At 35.7% G+C, this 21,545-nt stretch overlaps 1 protein-coding gene across 8 annotated transcripts in view; it reads right to left on the reverse strand.

Moving 5' to 3' along the window:
* ZNF438 (zinc finger protein 438) overlaps positions 1-21,545 on the reverse strand; it is a 180,013-nt gene that overhangs the window by 138,507 nt on the left and 19,961 nt on the right. For 7 of the 8 annotated variants that reach the window (XM_081049830.1, XM_081049835.1, XM_081049831.1 and 4 more), the window contains one exon: positions 3,267-3,326. The gene's annotated coding sequence lies outside the window, so the exon portion shown is untranslated. Of the gene's footprint in view, positions 1-3,266; positions 3,327-8,907; positions 9,015-21,545 lie in introns of those variants that run through there. The other variant, XM_081049832.1, reaches the window with a different exon arrangement.

Below are 21,545 nucleotides of genomic sequence, written 5' to 3' on the forward strand. Positions count from 1 at the left end.
ATAATATATTATATTATATATATATATTATATATATATTATATAATATATATTATATTATATTATATTATATAACCATAAGTTATATTATATTAGGGTAGAAGTGGTGGGGTGTTGGCAGCGAAGGAGGATTTGGGATACATTTTGAAAGGAGGCAATATAAGCCTTACTGATGGGCTGGATGTGGGTTAAGAAGAAAAAGTCAAAGATGACCTCTAGTTTTGGGCCTGAGCAACTGGGTGGACCGTTTGCTGAGATGAAAAAGAAAGAGGCAAGGGCAGGTTTCGGGAGAAGAGTTCAAAAGCTCTATTCCAGACATGTTAAGTCTAAAATGTTTATTAAACTTTCAAATAGAGATGTTCACTAGGCAGACATAGATATTAGCCTTGAATACATGGGAGAGATCAATGTAAATAAACAAATTTAAGAAGACATATAGCATTGAAAGCAAGGGATCACAAGAGATCACATAGAGGATAACTGTAGAAGGCACAAAAGGGCTGGGCCCTGAAAAATTCCAACTTTTGAATACCATGAAGAAGAGACGGCAAAGGAGATTTTGAAATTTGATGTATATTTTATGCTTTCAAATGTAAGAGGGGCTGGAGATATAAAGCTATAGAAAGACATAGCTAGAACCAATGGGAAAGTTACAGAGAGATTTCTGCTCAGTGTAATGAACACTATAATGAATAAGTTGGTAACTTACTCTTCCTCACAAAGCAGTTGAAATTATTTTATATCTGCAAACTACAAAGTCCATAGCCAGCCATCATAATCTTCAAAACCCACATTTCAAAATCACGTGCCTATTCTGTTTTTGACTCTTGCCTATTGACTGAGTCCGGATAACTACATTTTATGTGTCAGCTGTTCAATTATTCCATGCCTGGCCTCTGGCATATGTCTTAGCTTCTGGATCCAAGTTCTCACCCCAACTAACAACTTCTAGTTGCCCAACACTAACCAGGAGGCACGCTGAGATCATGTTCTCCCGAGCTGCCAAAAGTTCTTGGCATATGATCAATGAAGAACACAATGAGTGAGTGTTCAGCAATTAATCAGGTGACAAAGAACAACCAACATGTCAGGGAACTGTAGAATGAGCCAGATCAAGGCTGGAACATAGAACAGCAGATTCTACTCCAGAATAGTTACCCCAGGGGAATCTGCTCTAGGTCACCCAGTGTGATCAGACGTCCTTTTCTCCAGAAGAGTTGAAGTAATCTGAAGTGTCCAAAGGTTCAGGATTCTCTGGAAGCTGGTAACTTAATAAACTGTAGGTACTGCACACCATGGGCACTCGTTCTTTCTGCCCCATTTCCTCAGGGTTACCCTGGAGACAACTGCTACTCTCCCAGCCTCATCTATGAAAGGATTCCAAACTGTCTCATAGGTGTTTCTGAAGATTAAATGAGATCATTGTAAATAAAGTGCCTGGTACAAAGAAAGTGCTCTATATACTCGAACGTTAGCTATTCTCATTTATACTTTAGGTGACCACAGAATGACAGTCAGTCAGCTGAATGGTAAAGCATGTCTCTAAAAACACTTTTAATGCTCTTCTAGCACAGAAGAATAATAAAAAGGTTTTTTTCAGTTTGTTTTTAATGTATGAACTATTATATAATCAACAGAATTTAAACTTGTCTTCAAAAAATCTTCCCTCCATTTTTCTACACTTTTCTACCAAGGTTGGCACAGTTATGTTACACAACTAAGAAGGATGCAAATTCTATTAACATGAGATGGATAACACCAATTCTGAGTAAATATCAAGCAAAACAGAACTCTCCAAAATAACAATTCTTCTGCAAGAGTCATTCAGATCTGGGCCTCTTGTTTTAAATGTCTATATCCTTTAAGTATAATATATTTCTATTTCCCTTTATTAAATTTAAGTTTAACTAAAATCATTAAAGTTGGCAACAGAAGAAGAAAACCATTTATAAGACCTTCATGGATATTTTACTTTTATTAATAAAAGAAAAGTTATGTAATAGTTTCAACAAACTACAGAGTTCCCTTCTTATACTCTTTTAATATTTATAGAAATTTAAAAGAGTTATACTGCTGGAGTTCATTTTGGAAACTGAGAATTTCTATCATCTGACAGCAATCAATTATTTTAGATCAATTACAGAAATGTCTATATCAGACTTATGTTCATCTTTATTCATATTCTTTAACAATAGGGCAGCTGTGTCTAGTACTTGACCTAGAAGCTCAAGTAAGTGTGACTGAACAAAACTACACCAAGAAGGTCTCAACTCCAAACCACTGAGTCATATCACTGGCTTTTTTGCCTCTAACAACATACTAAAGAAAAGAAAAAGAAAAAAAAAGCAATGTTCTGGGAACCACTTAAAGGGCCTGGCTTGTGTTAACAGAAAATGCTGTACTAAACTATCGAAGAACACACAAGTACCTTAAAGGAATAAGGGCACAGCTGTAGCCGAGTATAACCAGATGTTTACGGACACAATGCTAATACCTAAAAAATGAACTCCCACAACTCTCATGAACTGAAAAGTAAAATCTGTAGTCACATATTTCCCTATATCTCTATTTCATGAAATCTAGATTTTTACTAATCTAGGTAATTAATAATTTTGATTTTTCAAACTACTACACAGAAAAGCTACTTCTAAACTGTAATTTTCAAATCAATAAATCCTGATTTTTTTCCCGCTATAAATAATTATTTGTTTTGGAATTATTGTAGATTTGCAGAAAAGTTGCAAAGTTACCACAGAGTCTCTGTATACCATTCACTCAGTTTCACCTAAAGATATTAATCTTACATAGCCATGATTTTGTCAAAACTAAGAAAATAACGTTGGTACATTACTAATAAGTAAGTTACAGACTTCATTTAGGCTTCACCTATTTTTATACTAATGTCCTTTTTTAGTTTTAAGATCTAATCCAGGGTACCACGTTGCTTTTAATTATCATCATCATCATCATCATCATCAGTGCTTAAGTTTAATAACGCGCCAAGCCTGTGTATCTTATTTACAATATCCTCATTATAATTATTATAGAAAATAAACCTACAGCTCCCTGGAAAATATGTTTATTGGTTAGTAGGGAAATGTTACATGAAGATTCATGGAAATGTGATGTTTCTACTAATGTTTTATTCAGGAAAAAAGGTAACTCATTAAAGTAAGATATGCCCCATTATCTACTTTGGCAGGAACGTATGAGATCAAATTATGTAATGTTTCAGAAATAGCTATTCAAAAAATGCTTGTTACTTACCTATTTCTCAAAGCTCCAGTAAAGAGTCATAAGATATATGGTAAATCCTTTTAATTAATCCTGTAATAGAATATAAAGTATTATTATAATTATATTCAGATATTCCAGTTTTATCAAATACATGTAAAAATTCCTTTCCTTTCATTCCCAAATTTCATTTTTAATTACTGTATAATATTTTTATTAAGACAACAAAAGAACTAATTTAAGAGAGAATAATTCCATAAACTAATGTCTTTACTTTAAAAATGAAGACAAGCAAAACTTAATAAAAGTTTTAAGATAAATAGAAAATGTTCTAGAAAAAAATGCCACAATGAATAAAACTAAGAATGCTTCACATTCTTTTCTATGTGCATAATGCTATAAAAATTACTAAATAGTCATAAACAAGTGAATCATATTGAGAGCACAGCCTTTTTGATGGAAAAAGAGTGATTAAGAGTTTGGGATTAGGAGCTTTTTGTAAAAAACATGTGCCTGCTAAAGTGTCCGTGTGTCAGTTTGCCTGAGACAGTCCTAATTTATGCCCATTGTCCCAGTGTCCCACCCAATTTATTATTTGTTCTGGTTTTTCCATTTTCTGGTGATTTTTTATAACAGCATTATAATAAGCTGGGACTTTACTTCCACACTCTGCCATGATCTTGTTGAGTAGTGTGAGATGCGTGTGTAGCGAACCCAGCTGACACTTTAACATGTGGTTAAATCTGAAAGGCCCTGAGCAATAACCCATCTCTGGATAGGCTGTAACTGACACTTCATCCTCAAAGATGGCACCCAAGCAGCTCACAGAAAAAGGAAGTGCACTCAGGAGTAGCTAGGGACAGCTAACTCCTTCAATCTTCGGCGAAGATGGAAGAAATATTCAACGCTGCTGCCCCGTTTGTGATTAGCTTGAATACACCAATTTAAGAAAAGCGAATGGAGAAGTTTTACAAGATCAAACGACTGTTCTTTAAATTTATCTTGCTCAACTCTGATTACAAATTACCATGTTTACATAGTAGTCTAAATTAAATTAAGTGACAGCTGTCACTTTGTTGGCTCTATTAGCAGCACAAATTCACACTTAAATGATGCCAGCTTCCTCAGTGTCAGGAGATATATCAACTAGAATAATCAGTTAATTCCAATAATGGTTTGATTGTTTTCATCCAATTCATGGAATCAAAGCAAAGCTCTTGGGAGGTCATTCCGTAGAACATAAAACACCTGACATTGCTGTAACTGCTATTTAAATTCAGTTACAAAGTTCAACAACAGAGATAAAATTACAGTCAGTTTTCATGATTGACAGTAACTAAGCTCTCTAAAGCCATCATGGACACTGAATTAGTGAAAACCAAACCATTGTTTTTAAAGGAAATACAGAGTTAGGTTCCTGTGAGCCTCTGGCCATAACATTTTCATCAACTGATCAAACATAACTTTGTTTTATGTGCATTTCTGCTTAAAGACACTTTATTTCATATAAATTGTTGAGTCACTAACATTGAACTCACAGCCAACATCACTAACTCATGCCTGAATGAAGCTTATATAAGACACGTATTTTCTCTGTAAAATCCATCACATCACAGCCTTCTTGCACTTCAGCACTGTGCCTGGGTACCATTTGAAACAGGGGAATCACCAACAAGAAGCACAAAAATGCAAAAAATGTGGCACCACGGACAGGACCCTTGTTTACAGTATCAGAGCTGAAAGGAGAGGCAGAGAATTGCCTTGTTTTACCTCAGCCGGGAATGTGTGTTGAGCAATCTAAATTTTGTGTCACTCTGCAAATGTCCATGAATGACCACAGAAAACCATGAGTACTGACTTGGGGGTTACAAATAAATTTTTGTAAGTAGGAGAATTTGCAAACTGGAATCTGTGAATAATGAGGATAGACTATGTTTGTTTTTACAGTGATAACACAAATACAAATTTTGGTCAAGCACAGCATCGTAGAGTAAAAAACAATGTTCTGGTTAATTAAAAAAAATTATGGAACATAAATAAACTTGGATATGCTTGTGATTCACATTATTCACCACTGCGCCATATAAACTGCAATATACTACCCATCAGTGTAGACGCAAACAGATTTCACAATTGCATCCACCAAAATGTAACAGTCTGCCAATCAAAATTTATATATTTAAACATACACACCCACACATCGTTAAGGAACAGAACTAAAATATTTTGTGACAAAGATAATGTTGAATAAAAAATACTTCAGCGTGGCAGTACATGTTTTCTCCTTTTGCTTTGAAGCTTTTATATTATGTACAGGATTAAATGAACTTCAAAATGCTTGCATTCTAGAAGCATCTAAATTTGGTAAAATGCTCAAAATACACCTAAATACACACAACTTATTGACTTGTAAAAAGTTCATTGAAAAAAGGTATTTTAAATAAGAGTAAAAAAGACAGTATTTGTGAATATATATGAGCTGGAATATTTTCATATTACACTATTAAAAAATCAAAATTTAGAATAATTTCAATGCAGTAGAAATTGCTTCAAATTTACCAGGTACCTCAGTACCTATAGAAACATTATATTCCCAAATTTTAAAATTATGATTTATAGCAAATAGTAACTATTGGAAAGAATCGACAATTTCAAGTCTAAAAAACATTCAATGAAACTTTGAAGACTATAATTTTATGAAATGATTAAAAACCATACAACTATATTTCAAAACTACATTTCTTAAAAAAAAAACAAATACAGACCCAGTATTATGCACAAATGACTACTAAAAAAATTGAATAACGTTTATGAACTTTTTTTAACTGAGAATTCTATTTGTATTCTTTTTAAGACAATATGGAAAGTTTTGATTCCTTTAATGTACATGGATATACATGTCTGTAAGTTATTTTTAGAAATAAATTTACTTTATAAATAACTTCTTAATTGGACAATTTTATATGTTTATCAATATAATAATTTTTCAGTAAAAAAACAAAATTATATAATTTTATTATTTTTTAGTATTCCTTATTCTCAAAAGAATCTAAGTTTGGGCAATAACTTAAATGGTTAACCTAAGTCTGATGGTTAATTTTATGTGTCCACTTGGCTATACTATGGTGCCTAACTGTTTGGTCTAACACTAGTCTACACATTGCTGTGAAGGTCTTTGTGGATGTGATTAACATTTAAAATTAGTTGACTTTAAATAAAGCAAATTACGCTCATAATATGGTGAGACTCATCTAATCAGTTGAAGGCATTAAAAGCAAAGGCCGAACTTTCATAAGGAAGAAGTAATTCTGCCTCAAGACTGTAACACAGAAGCTCTGCCTGGGTTTCCAGCCTGCTGGCCGACCCTACATATTTCAGACTGGCCAGCTCTCACAATCACATGAGCTATTTCCTTAAAACAAATACTGTCTCTCTCTGTGTATGTGAATATTTACATTTTTTCCACCCCAAAACATGTGTGTGTGTGTGTGTGTGTGTGTGTATGTGTGTGCATTCATTCTACTAGGTCTATTTCTCTGGAGTACCTTATACACTAGGTAAATGATATTAGGAAGTATTAAGGAACTCCACCCAATGGAAGCTGTTCCCTGATAAGAGTAGAAAGTGAAAGCGTTTTATTTTAGGAAGCATGTAATTGAAACAATTAACATGACCTTAAAGAAGAATAGAACCCCAGATTCTAGTGCCACACCTTCCTATGCCAGAATAATACCAGATAACCCAATTACCTAGCTTTTGGAGAATAGGGTCATGTCTTATTCCTCTTTGTATCTCCTTTCTAGCAAGTAGTCTGAGACAGAGAAGGTGCTCTAAAATGTTGCTAAAGAAACAATGTCTCAGAAGACATCACCAGTCCTAAATTCTATAAAAATGGTGAGAGTATATGCAAAAGTATGTCTTTAATGTTTTTAGTAATCATAATGTTTATAGTAGCATTAGTGTTGCTATTCTGAACTTTTGCATGTGTAATATGGGATAAAAATAAGTGAATAATTATGTTTTTTTTCTAATTCTATAATCACTTCTTGGCACAGAGAAAAGGAGAGACAGAGGGAAGATTTAAATGTACTGTAATCTAGAGTTTTAATTGGAAATACCAATATATATTTGTGATGTATTTTTTTTTACTGTAAATACGTGCATGTTTCTGGGCTCTGTTTACAATAAAGGTCTAGAAACAATGACCAACCAAGTATCAATGAACATCCTTTAGAGCCCAGTGCTTCTTAGAAAAGTGGACAATTCCTCTATTCAGGAGCCAATTTTGAGAGGCTCCCACTGACCAAAGATGGAATGATTTGAACTTCATTAATGGTAATAATTGAAATGGATTTAAATCCATTAAATATTTTTAATTCTAAGAGTTCACAAAATTTTAAAGAAACTGGTCACCTTTAAGAGATGATAACCAATTAATTATCTTAAAAATCATTAAATCAAAAGGGAAAAAATCAAGAATTTATCCTGCCTTTCCTTTAGGCACTGTATCACTGGGTAATACCTAAACTCCATCAATTATGATAGCTTTCTCCAAGCCACACATACCTCTAACAGTAAAGAATAAAAATCTAACTGGCTAGGAGGGCATACGCACAGCCTTTGACCAATAAGTGGATTATGCTGACCAAGGGATGTGAGGCTAAAATTAAGAGAGAGAGAGAGAGAGAGAGAGAGAGAAAGAGAGAGAGAGAGAGGAAGGAAATAAATTTGAGCAGGGACATTATAAGATGTACACTGTGGGGAAATAGACTTCACACAGTCAGTTCAGTGAAGTCTCTAAAAAATAAATAGACGACCAAACAAACAACAACATTAACCCCCATCCCCAAGGTTATCAGTACACAACGTAATCTAAAATGTCGTTTTCAACACACATTGCAAAATGCGGGGGGAGAAAAGGGTAACCCATTTGTAGGAAAAAGGCAGGCAATACAAAGTAATTTCAAAGGGTCCCAGTTGTTAGACCTAACAGATATATACTTCAAGTCAGCTATCATAAATATGTTCACAGAACTAAAGGAAATCATATAGAGAGAATTAAAGTATGATAACAATGTCTCATCAAATAGAAAATATCAAAATACAAACATGACTTAAAAATAAAAGACCCAACTAGAAATTTGGAATTGAAAAGTACAATAACTAAAACGGAAAATTCACTAGAGGAGCTCAACAGATTTGAACCAGCAGAAGAAAGACTTAGAGATTAAAAATAGATCAGTAGAGATTATGCAATTTAAAGAATAGGGAGAAAAAAGAATGAAGAAAAATAAACAGCACCAGGGAAAGAGAAAGGGGCAGAAAAAGATTTAAGGAAATGATGGCTGCAATCTTCCCACATTTGATGAAAAACATTATTAACTTAAACATCCAAGAGTCTCAACAAGTTCCAAAGATAAACACAAAGAGATCCACAATCAGACACATAATAGTCAAAATGTTGCAAGACACAGAAAAAAAGAGAAAATCTTGAAGGTAGTAAGAGAAAAATGACACATCATATACAAAGGAACCCCAACAAGATTAACAGCTGACTTCTCATCAGAAGTAAAGGAGACCATAAGGCAGTAGGATTAAATATTAAAAGTGCTGGAAAAACAAACAAACAAACAAACCCCAAAACTGTGAACTAAGCATCTTATATGCAACAAACCTTTCAATAATGAAGGTAAAATCAAGACATTCCCAGAGAATAAAAACTGAGAGAATCTGTTTCCAGAAGATCTGCTTTATAAGAAGTATTAAAGGGAGTTCTTCAGGCTGAAAGCAAATGACACCAAAGAGTAATGTGAATCCACATGAAAAACAGAGTGCCAATAAAGGTAACTATGTACATAATTATAAGACACAATAATTGCATATCTCTTTCCCCTTTCTTCTCTTAATTGAATTAAAGAATAGTTTAATAAAACAATATGGAAAAACATACACTTGTATTTTGGGGCTAATAACAGCAATTTTATGTTTGACAATAACAGAGGAGGCAGATGAGAGCAAAGCTGTACAGGAGTAAGGAAATAACACTAGATGGTAACTCAAATCCACAGGAATATATGAAGAGAATGAAAAATGCAAAGGTTAATATAACTAATGCAATGAATATGTACTTGCTCTCCTTTCTTCCATCAGCTGCTTTAAAATACATAAGATTATAAAATGTAAAAATTATAGCAATATATTATTGGGTTTCTACTATATATAGACATAATATATGTATAATAATAGTAACATAAAAGGGGGGAGAGTTAAATGCTATTTAGAAGAAAAGTCTATTTTGCTCGAAGTAAGTAAAAATTAGAAGTAGATTTTTGTAAGTTAAGATATATGTTGTAAACCCTAGAGCAAACACTAAGAAAATAATTCAAAATATATAATTTAAAAATTAATAAAGAAATTAAAATACCACATTGGAAAATATTCACGCAATTCAAAAGAGGGCAGTAAAGAAAAGAACAAAAAAGGAATGAGACCTATAGAAAAACAAAAGCAAAAATGGCAAATGTAAATCCAACCCTATCAATAATCTTAAATGTGAATAGATTAAACACTCCAATCAAAAAACAAGAGTTTATCAGATTTATTGTTTTAAATCCAAGCATAGCTTTATATACTGTCTACAGAAGACACATTTTAGATTCAATGATACATATAGGTTAAAAGTAAAAGGATGGAAAATATATATATTATGCAAAAGCAATCCTAAAAGAATCAAACAAAATAGACTTTAAAACAAACAAACAAAGTATCAAAGTAATAGTAAACATACAATTCAAAAATGATAATAGGATACTTCAATATCCTCTTTCAATGCTAGACAGAAAACCAGGAAGAAAATCAAAAGATTTGAACAAAACCATAGGCTAACTAGACTTCTATATAACACTCTACATATATACATAATACATTCAACAATACAATGTATATTATTCTGAAGTGTACATTAAATATTTTCTAACATAAACCATATAGTAGGCCACAAACAACCCTCAATAATTAAAAGTGGTTAAAATACAAAGATTGTTCTCTGACCACAATGGAATACAATTAAAAATCAGTAACAAAAAGAAATTTTAAAAATAAAAAGTATTACAAAGAATTAGCATGAAAAATTGCATGGCCAACAATTGGATAATATAAATGAAAAGGACAAATTCCCCAAAAACACAAACTACTGAAAATGACTCAAGAAGAAATAGAAATCTTTAATAGGCCTATAACAAGAGATTGAATTAGTAATTAAAACACTTTCAACAAAAATGACTGCAGACCGAGAGGACTACACTGGTAAACTCAACCAAACATTTAAAAAGGAATTAATACCAATCTTTCACAAACTCTCCCTCTCTTTTACCCTCCCCCCCAAAAAAAAAGGAACGGACACTTCTCAACTGATTCAACAAGGCCAGTATTATCTGATACTAAAACTAGACACAGACATCATAAGAAAACTCCACAACATTCTTTATAGATATAGATGTAAAAATCCTCAACAAAATACTAGCAAACTAAATCCAGCAATATAGAAACAGTATTATCACCAGGATCAGGTGGGATTTATCCTAGGAATGTAAGGTTGGTTCAATATACAAAAAACAAAACAAACAAAATATATACCATATTAACAAAATTTTAAAAATAAAAACATAATCATATCAAAAGACACAGAAAAAGCATTTGCCAAAATTCAACACCCTCTTATCATATAAAGCATTCAACAAACTAGGAATAGAAGGGAACGTCCTCAATCCAATAAAGGATGTCTTACGAAAAACTCACAACTAACATCATACTTAACAGAGTACTTAACAGAGAAAGACTGAATGCTTCCCTCTTAAAACTAGGAACAATGAAATGATGTCCTATTTCTTACCATTTCTACTCAGCATTTAACTTCGTTGTAACCAATACGATTAGGCAAGGAAAAAAGCCAAATAAACAGAAACAGCATCTAGACTGAAAAGGAATAACTGTCTCTATTCATAGATGATACGATTTTTGTACATAGTATATAACCCTAAGGAATTTACTAAAAAAAAAAAATCTATTTGAACTAATAACCAGGTTCAACAAGGTTGCAGTATAGAAGAATAATATACAAAATTCAATTTATTTCTATACACCAGTAATGCTAACCCAAAAATAATATAATAAAATTAAGAAAACAATTCCATTTACAATCACATCAAAATATAAAATAAAATACTAAGGAATATACTTAACAAAAATAGTGTAAGTCTCACATACTGTAAACTACAGAACATTGTTTGAAGAAATCAAAGACAACCAAAAAAATGGAAAATGGATTGAAGTAATAATATGACACATCACAGATAAACCTCAAAAACATTATAGTAAGTACAAGAAGTCAGATACAAAAGACTACATATTATATGACTCGATTTACGTACCAGTCAGAATGAATAAATCCATAGAGACAGAAAGTAGATTAATGGTTGCCAGGGCTAGGGTAACTGGGGAAATGGGGATGAGCAGTGACTGCTAACAGGTACAGGTTTCTTTTTGATGGGATGACAATGTTCCATACCTAGATTATGGTGATGGTTGTACAACTCTGCGACGATACTAAAACCACTGAGTTGTGTACTTTCATGTCTAAGACAGCACATTGGATCCATAAATTATAACAGCAAAGGAAAAATGCAAGTGGTTACTATTAAAGGTGGGATAATGGTTACTGGTGGGTTGTTACTGACATAGACACATGGAAGAGTTTCAAGAGTGACTGACATTTCCATTTCTTGACCTGGGTGTACTGGCATGATAATAATTCATTAAACCACATATTTGATTTGGGTGCTTTTCCATATCTGTATTTTATACAATAAAACACACAATAAACAATAAAACACTTTTTTTCCAAAGGGACATTCTTGGATTTTTTTAAAAATAGGAATTTGAGATTATATGCTAACCATACGATTTAATTATTGTTAAGACAATGATGAAAATATCATATATCTGTACTGTTCAATATGTAATTATTGGGCTCTTGAAATGTGGCTAGCATATTTGAGGAACTAAATTTTTAATTTAATTCTAACAATTTTAAATTCAAATTTAAATAGCCATATGCGGTCGATAGCTACCACACGGATAATGCAGGTTTAGAGCATACAAATACTATGAAACTTTTGGCAGAATAGATGTTAACCTAAAAATGTTAAAAATAAAATTTGTATGTCACTGAGATGGCAGCTTTGTGACAACTACCATTTGTTTTTAAATTTGCAAAAACTTCTCAAAAGAGCAATGAAATAAACAGGGCCTAGCATCCTTTTATTTAAACACACCACACACACACACACGCAAACACACACACACACTCACACACACACCCCAGAGAAGTTTGGAATCAGATGCTCTTGTCTTATTAAACAGAGTTCTTAATATACCAAAGAGCTCTTAACAGCAGTCATATTTCCCGATTTCATCCAAACCCTCAAGGAAATGAAAATGGCAAATTAATATGAACATCATTCAAGTGATTTCTACAATATATCACCAATCCCCCTCCCTGCCCTGTCGGACTCTAAGAACCATTAATTCTACCAGAATCTTGAACAAATCCAATTAGATACAACTCTGAGGTGTTTCTGTCACCATCCAAACAGTTTCCCAGCCCTAAATTCTCCAGATTTTGTTTTCTGACTAGTTTCTGTCGCTAAAAATGGTCCTTAACATTGAATCACTAACGTTTATTGAGCAATTATTCTGTTAGGTGCTGCATTAGGAAACCAATGAAAAGTATAATCTTTGTCTTCAAAGAAATCATCTTCTAGAAGGGGGCAAGCATCAAATAAACCTCCAGAATTGAGCAGTGTGTTTAAGTGCTAAATGAGTACCATTTACATACCTCTGTGGTTGTACAGAAAAGGAGCATCTAGTTCCTAGAAAGAGAAGCAGGGCCAAGGAATTGGTGCTGTAGTAGAGGTTTCCTTGAGCTAAGTCTTGAAAGACAAGCAGGAGCTACCAAAGCAGTGAAGGGGGAAAAGAGAAATATTCCAGGCAAAGAGAAAACATGCAAAAGCATAACAGCCCAAGAGAACTCAGGATTGAGGGAACTTCAGTACTGAAGCACAGTAAGGGAGGGAAGGGGGAAGAAACAAACATTAGACAGGTGGGCAGAGACCCAATCCTGAAGCCCTCTGCTTGCACAGGAAGGAGACTGGATTTTATCTGGAAGATGTAGGAGGCAAAGAATTTTGAGCTCAGGAATAATGTGATCAGATTTGCATTTTTAAAAACACCACTCTGCAACAATATGAAGTATAAACAAGAGAAAGTGAGATTGGACATAAGACAAGCATATTAGGGAACATTACAGCAGATTAGAGGAAAATAAATGAGGACTCAAACTAAAGCAGAAATAATAGGGATGGAGACGAAATGATGTCCTTGTGGGACATTTACAGCATGGAATGTCAATTGGCTGTATATGGGGGAAATGTAGAATGAAGAACCAGGGTGAGTGCCAGATTTCTTACTTGAGAAAAAGGGCACTGCCATTGTTCAATAAAATAAATAGAGGAGTACAGGTCTGAGAGTAAATTTTAAGCTCTGAAATTCAGAAAGACAGTACTAGTTAGTCAAACCAATAATACCAAATGTCCCTAGAGAGTTTAAGTAAGTTCAAGTCCACAGACCCCAGCTTGGACTTACTGAATTAGAAACTCTGGGGACGGAGCCCTCTGATCGTATTTTAATCACCCTCCAGATATGCTGGTGTACTAGGAGAACCACTGGTCTTACCAAACGCTACTTGTAATATTGGCCAAGGATCAGGCAATCACGTGGGCACTGATGATGACAGAAGGGGAGGTGTATTACTAGAAGGAGCAGATCCAGACTGCAGGAGGTTTAAGGAATACATTGGAGGAAACGAAATGGAGACGACACTACATGTAAATTTTTCTTTCAATAAGCTTTAAGAGAAAGGGTGAGAAGAGAGACAGACTGAAAACAAAGGTGAGAAAAAATGATGAACAAAAAGCAAGTCCTCCAAGAGGTCGGAGTAAAGGATTCAGAGCCTAAGCAGAGGAACTGGTCTTGGAAGGTATGGCAGGCACTGCGGCTGCCTGCCCTGTCTGTGCTCCTTCCTGGACAAAGGAATCCTCATTGTGTTCCCTGGGAGGGCTGCAGGGCTCCTGACTGTCTAAGTTGATCACAGGACGCCTGTCCCCCACGCCACTGACTGGTTTAGATGTGGGTTATATGAAAGAAAGTTGGATAGTGAAGTCAACTGCTGGGAGGCTTCTGGGAAAGTTTCCTTCACTTAAAAAAAGACATGAGCGATAATATAGCCTGAATGTTTGTATCCCCCCAAAATCCGTATGTTGAAACCCTAATCCCCAATATGATGTTTCTGGAGGTGGGGTCTTTGGAAGGTAATTAGGGTTAAATTAGGTTATGAGGGTGGAGGCCCCATAATAGGATTAGTGTCTTTATAAAATGAACAAGAGACTAGAGCTCTCTCTCTCCCTCTCTCCCTCTCTCTCTCTGCCATATGAGGAAATAGCAAAAAGGCTGTCTGCATGCCAGGCAGGGGCCCTTCCCAGAAACTGAATTTTCACGAAACTTGATCTTGGACTTCCCAGACTCCAGAATTATAAGAAATAACTGCTTGTCTTTAAGCCACCCAGTATATAGTATTTTGTAATAGTAGCCCAAACTAAGACAAAGAGACACCTTCTTTTCTTACAGTCTTAGGTCTTTGAAATAAGGACGAAAACCTTAGAGCAAAAGCTACCTACCATCTTGAGATCAGGAGGGGATAAGCCTGAGGACAAAAGCTAACTTGTGGCAGAATGCTACGTCAGAAATCTCCCAGGAGCCGAACAACAGTTAGCTCTACATGGACCAACTATGAAACCATTTTTCTTCCAGATTTCTAGTTATATGAGATTATAAAATTTACTTGTTATTTAAGTCATTTTCAGTTGGGGCTTCTGTTACTTACCAGCTGGAAGCATTCTAACTGATAATAGGAAAATATTTTCACTGAGATGGGTATGGATGGAATTAACTTTGCCTATTGGAGACATGGGAATTTATGGGAGTTTCAGCCTGAAGTTTCATTTATTAAACAAAAACATGGCTCATATACATCTATTTTATAAGGGGCTGGTCTTAACAGCTCATTTTTGCTTTAAAAAATTTAGTATTTCTAATGATTACAATAGCTAGTGATGAAGATGATGATGAAGATGACGATGATGCAATGATGATAAACACATGGTTATTAAAGTATTTTTAAAAGCCAGGTGTTTTATCCTTGCATTATTTACCTACTGCATTCCATTTGACTTCAATAGTGAAACCATACCAATCTCTTTTACTTTGTTTATAACAATTTTCATGTCAGTTTCATTTTTCTTACTTTCATAGTATATAAAACTATATCACAATACAGTTTACAGAGGGAATCTTTAACTTTAAAGAACAAACACTGTGAAAACCAAACAATTTATGAAAAGATCTCTATTTTTATTTCCATATATTCTCTAAATCTGTTCAAGAAAAGAAAACATTTCAACCACATCTGTGGAATGATACCCTTGATTTCATATCAGAGGACGGAAAATCAACACTGCAGTCACATAGATGAACAGCAGAGAAAGCATGATTTAATCGCAAATAACAAAAAGCACTAGAATCGTGTGCCTGTCCAAGCAGTCCCCAATAGTGAAAAGTGTTTTAATTTAAGACAGTTTTTGAAGCCCAAAATATTTTTCCTATAGGAACAATGTTACTATGAGTCATTGCATTGCTAGGCCAGTCCATAAAAGTCTTATAAAACCATAAGCCTAAGACTATTGTTTGAACCATATCCAGGCAGAATAATACTCTTTCCTTTGCAAAATAAATCATTTTCTCCCTTCACCTTCTACCAAGTCCCAGAGGAACTGCCTTCTAGTGGCCTCTGTTCACTCTCCGGCCTCATGTCTCCTTACTCCCCACTCCACACATTCCGTGGGTCACCCTCAGCCTCTTTATTCCCCCCTCCACGTCATTGCTGTCACGCCCTTCTCGTCCTCTCTAGGTCACCTTCACTCAGCCTTCGGGTCTCGGCTTAAATGCTATTTCCTCAGGAAGGCTGTCCCCACACTGAGTCATGTGTCTCTGCCACACTTCCCACCACAGTATTGAACACACTGTATTGTAATCACTCTGCCTATCCCCCCATAATCTCCATCATGTCAGGGATACATTTCATTTGCTATTATTTTAACCCCAGAGCTTAGAAGAGTAGCTGCCATTTTGAAGATGTCTTAATACATATTAGTTTGCATAAATAAATGTTCATAAGAGATGGTACTTCAAAGCATTTTTTAACCTGATCTATGGAATATTTAAGCTGATCTGTGGCCATTACCAAGGAATAAAGGGGTTTTCCAGAAAAGATTTCTCCACTCCTGAATTTATACCTACAAATTGTTCCTGCAGAGAAAGCTACTTATCCAATTTCTTCCCCATTGCTGGTTTATAAAGTAACTTAAATGGAACATTAAAATTCTAGCAAAAAGAAGTAAGTATATTTTCTAGTATTACCTTTATCTCTTTCTTGCAGGTAATGTCATTTATTCTCATGGCATGTACTACAACCGATGAAATACTGATTCCCAAATTTGTATCTTCTAGGCCTAATTTTTCTTTTGAGTTGAAGATCCAAATTTCCAGCTGTCTACAGTTTTCTACCTGAATGTCCCACAAGGACTTCACTCCATCCCCAGGTCTCCCCAACCTTTCTTTCTTCCTGTGTCCCCCCTTTCAGATGACAACACCAGTTACTGGAGCTTGACACTCAAGTGATCTCGCCCGTGCTTCTTAAAAATTACTCCATGGACCAACAGGGGTTTTCATCTCTTAGAACCTGTTAGAAACACAGAATTTCTGGCCCCACACAAGACCTGCTAAATAAGACACTACCTTTTAACAAAATTCCCAGACAATTCGTAGGCACATTAAAATTTAAGAAACGTCGATCTATAATTCATTTTTCTCCCAACCACCACACATCAATTCTCTCACCAAGTCTAAACAAGAACACATCTCAAATATATTCCATCCATGACTGTTATCATTTATCCATCACCTCTTGTCTGGAACATTTCAGAAGAGATGCTCTGTTGTGCAAGTATAACTATGAATTTTGAGAGAGGCCGCATGGTTGGCTAGCCAGGATTGTGCATAATATAAAGCTCATCTTATCTATGTTGCAATGTAAAATCTAGGGATGCTTACATAACATGGAAAAGCATGCAAAAATCAAAGCAAAAAAGATTGAGAACCACTCTTCTCATGTCTCCTCGTTACGATCATTCTCCATACTGACCTCTGTTTTCTTTCCAAAATACAAACCTGATCATGTCATAACCCTCTCTAAAGTCTTTCAGTGGCTTCTAAACACATCACGCACTTCCACCTCCACCTTTCTGTTCATGCTTTGCTCTTTTTTTTCCCTCCTTTTGGAAAAAGTCTTGCTCATCCTCTAAAGTCCTGCTCAAGAGTCATCTCACTGGAGGAGAATCATCTTATCTCGCCAGTCCCCATTGCAATAACTGCTTGGCCCTCCCACTGCAATTTGTTCATCACTGACCATGGCTGTCTATCTTCCCTGCCAGACAAGGACTTCCCTGCTTCCCTGAGGGCATTCTGTATCTCAATCACTGACAGATGGTAGACACTCAAAAAATGTTCAAGAAGTCAACTACCTTTTATACCTGACATCATCAAAAACTGAAGAACTTATCACTGATACTGTGAACACATTTGTAAACTACAAAATACTAACTATCACATATCGGTAAGATAGAATCATTGGGAATATAAAACAAAAAATGAAAATACCTCCAGGCATAGCAAAAGTTCAAATATGCTTGCAGACGTAATGCATATGCCATGAATGAGCCCACACTTGGGGCGGCCCACCCTGTTTCCTCATAGTTAATACAGATAACTGGACAAGACTCAGAGAGGTTAGCCTTTGGTGAGGAGTGCAGGAGGTCAAGTCTGACAGTGGATTTTTTAAATTATACATTTTACCATAAACATTAAAAAGTTATCTTTAAGTAATACAGAAAAATTATCTACAATTTAAAATCTTTAAAATTTCATTTTTGCATATTACTTTTCCAACATGGTTCAAATCACACTAAACATACTATTTTGTATTTGCTTTCAAATTTTCACCATAAAATAAACTCATGATTATATTTCAGTGACTGTATTATTTCATCAATTTGACATATTGCAGTTCATTAAAACATTCACCAAAGTTCAATAATTTATTCAGCATTTATTGAACAACTACTGTGTGCCAGGCCCTAAGGTACAACCGACCACCCCTAACCTCAAGAACCCCCCAGACAAGTGGCACGGGTGGACTCAAACACTCAGGACTGCAGAGTAGTGCTGAGCACAAAGCAGAGGGTGGCTCACCAGAGCTGAAGTGGCTGGGATGCCCGCCCACCATGTCTGACTGCTGCTCAGGAAGCTCAGGAGTAAGAGAGAGAAGGTGCAATAAGGACAAGGCCTGAGAGTCTGAAATCAGACATCATGTTTGGCGAAATGGAGTGGCTGCGAGTAGCTATGGCACAAGAAACAAATAAGAGTGAGTGGCCCCAATTCCTTAAAGCCTCTCCAGAATTGGGAGTTATTTTAACTTTCAGTACTTTTAAGAGAATAGAAGGGGTAACTCAAGGTTGACTTAAAATGCATCTTTGATTACCCATTTTTATTACTAACTCTGTTACTTATCTGCTAAAATTCTCTGGCCACTTATGTACTAAATCTTGATACTTTTTTTCCTCATCAAATTTGCGAGGACTCTTCAGATTTTAAACCTTAGTCACACTGATGCAAGCATTTCCCCCAGTCTGTTATGTTATGTTTTCATTATGAATAAGTCTTAAATTTTATATATTCAAAATTGTTGATCTTTTCATTGGTGAGTTTTTCAGTGCTCCAATAGTGAGTTATCAATCCATCATAAACCTGGTGAATATTACATTCTATTTTCTATTACTTTTTTCCAAAATGTGATTTTAAAGTATTTAGCTCTTAAAAATGAGACCTGATAAACACATGATGTGCATAAACATTCATGCGTAGCCATCAGTCTCCCACTCCCTTTGCTAAGATACAGCCAGGGAATTCCCTTTCCTCCAAACTCCTCATTCACTTTACCTCCAATTCCCTTACAATCACAATGCTGGGAAGAGAGGAGCTGCAGCTGGTGTCGTCTTGTGCACTGTGTTTAGACATGGCCCTGAGACTCCACACTCTCTAGAAAACAATGAAGAATTAATATTTTAAGGTACATATTAGGGACAGAAAACAGTTAAGGGATGTATCAGCAATAAAAAGAAAAAATCAGTGCTAATTTTAAAGTATTGTGGCAATATTTACTTGCCAGACTTTCTAATTCCCTAAAATTGGGCCTGGACACCATATCCTTTGGATTTCATGTTATGGAAGGTAATTTTCCAGTTAGAAAAGGGGACTTCGCCAAGTGTTTGCAGCTGAGCATGTCTGACTCCCAAGGGAGTTTGGAAATTGGAGGGGAGGGGCATTTTTCAGATGTCACAATGAGTGAACACACATTGCTATCTGTGAGGAACCAGGGATCATAAGTTTTCCTCAAGGTATAGGACAATCGTATACAATAAAAATCTGTCCCACCCCAAATGCCAATAGCCACCTCGTTTCAGCGAAGAGCCTTATAGCCCAAAATGTCTTGCTTTCGATATCCAGTGAAGGCAAAATCTCCTGACTCTCACTTGTTCTATCCACCCTCCCCTAGGTACATGCTTTCCAGTAGGAGGACAGCCCGAGGGAAGACGGTGGGTAGACATGGCTGTCCTAGATGTCTTGCCCACTCTTCCTGGGCGGTGTCTCACTTGCCTGCTTTCGTTCAAGCAACATCCCCACAAGCTCCTGGTCTTTGGCTACTCTCCTTACTCTGATCCACCAAAATCTGTTTCCAGCAAATTCAGAAACAGTAAACACATCACGCTAAGTGTGATAAACACATCACACTAAGATATTAATCTCGTGATGATACAACACATTCCTCTTCTCAGGGATATTTGTAGGTAAGGCTTACATCAAAGATACCACTTCTTACCATCTTCTCTATTACCACCCTGGTCCAAGCTACTACCATTTTTCATGTGGATCACTACAGTAGTTTTTTTTTTACCGGTTTTCCTGCTTTGACCTTCCAACTCAGTCTATTCTCAACAAAGAGCTGACCTAAGTGAGAGCCTATCATTTCTAAGCCCAAATCTCCCTTATAACCCCTTCATTCAATAAGAATAAAAGCCAAGTATCTTTAATAGCCTGCAGGTCATAAATGACCTGAAATGAGGAAAGCTGGAGGAAGAGTTGTGATCATGCTGAATTTGAGCTGTCTATGAGAAATTCAAGTGTTGCTGTTCAAAAGACATTATTCTAAGATCCTCAGAAGAAAGCTTTAGGCTAGATAAGTGGTTCCCAACTTGGGGTGATTTTGCCCCGCAGGAGACATCTGGCAATGTGTACAGACATTGTTGGTTGTCACACCTAGGAGAGAAGTGTTGTGTTATACTGGCATGTAGTAGGTGGAGGCCAGAGAGGGTGCTAAACCTCCCACAATGCACAAGACAACCGCCCACAACAAAAAATTATCCAGCCCAAAATGTCACTAGTGCCAAGGTTGAGAAACCCTGAGCTAGAGACATAAATATGGAAGACTTATTCAAAAAGATCATATTTAAAACCCAAAGTACAAAGTGAGGGGAAAAAAATGAAAAACTAAACCCTAAGGAACCTCACTTTCAAAGTCAGACAAACATGGAAGAACCAATACAGAGGACTAAAAAGGGTCAGTCAGAATGGGAAAAGGAAAACCAGAAAAGAGTGGCATGACAGAGGCCCAGAGAAGAGTGTTCCTGAAAAGGAGCAATGTTCAGCCGTGTGCACCTGCAGGGAGAGTTGCTAAAATGTCAGGAATCGCTGGTGGCGGGAAAGAGGTTTGAAAGAATGAAGGAGGTACGCTGTGGGGAGTGAGAGGCACATGGGAAGATTACTGGGCGATTTTGAGGCTGCTGAGTATATCATTAAAGTGAAACCAACAGGCAGGTAGGTGAGCTCATCCAGTCCTGAGGTTTTGCCAGATAAGAGATCAATGAGGCACAAAGGGAGGGAATTTTCAGGAGAGAAATTTGAATTGAGGCAGCTAGGCTGGATAAGGAAGGAATTGATGACAAGAAGGAACTAATGAATATGGGA

This window comes from Rhinolophus hipposideros (assembly GCF_964194185.1).
Source record: "Rhinolophus hipposideros genome assembly, chromosome: 1".
NCBI lineage: Eukaryota > Metazoa > Chordata > Mammalia > Chiroptera > Rhinolophidae > Rhinolophus > Rhinolophus hipposideros.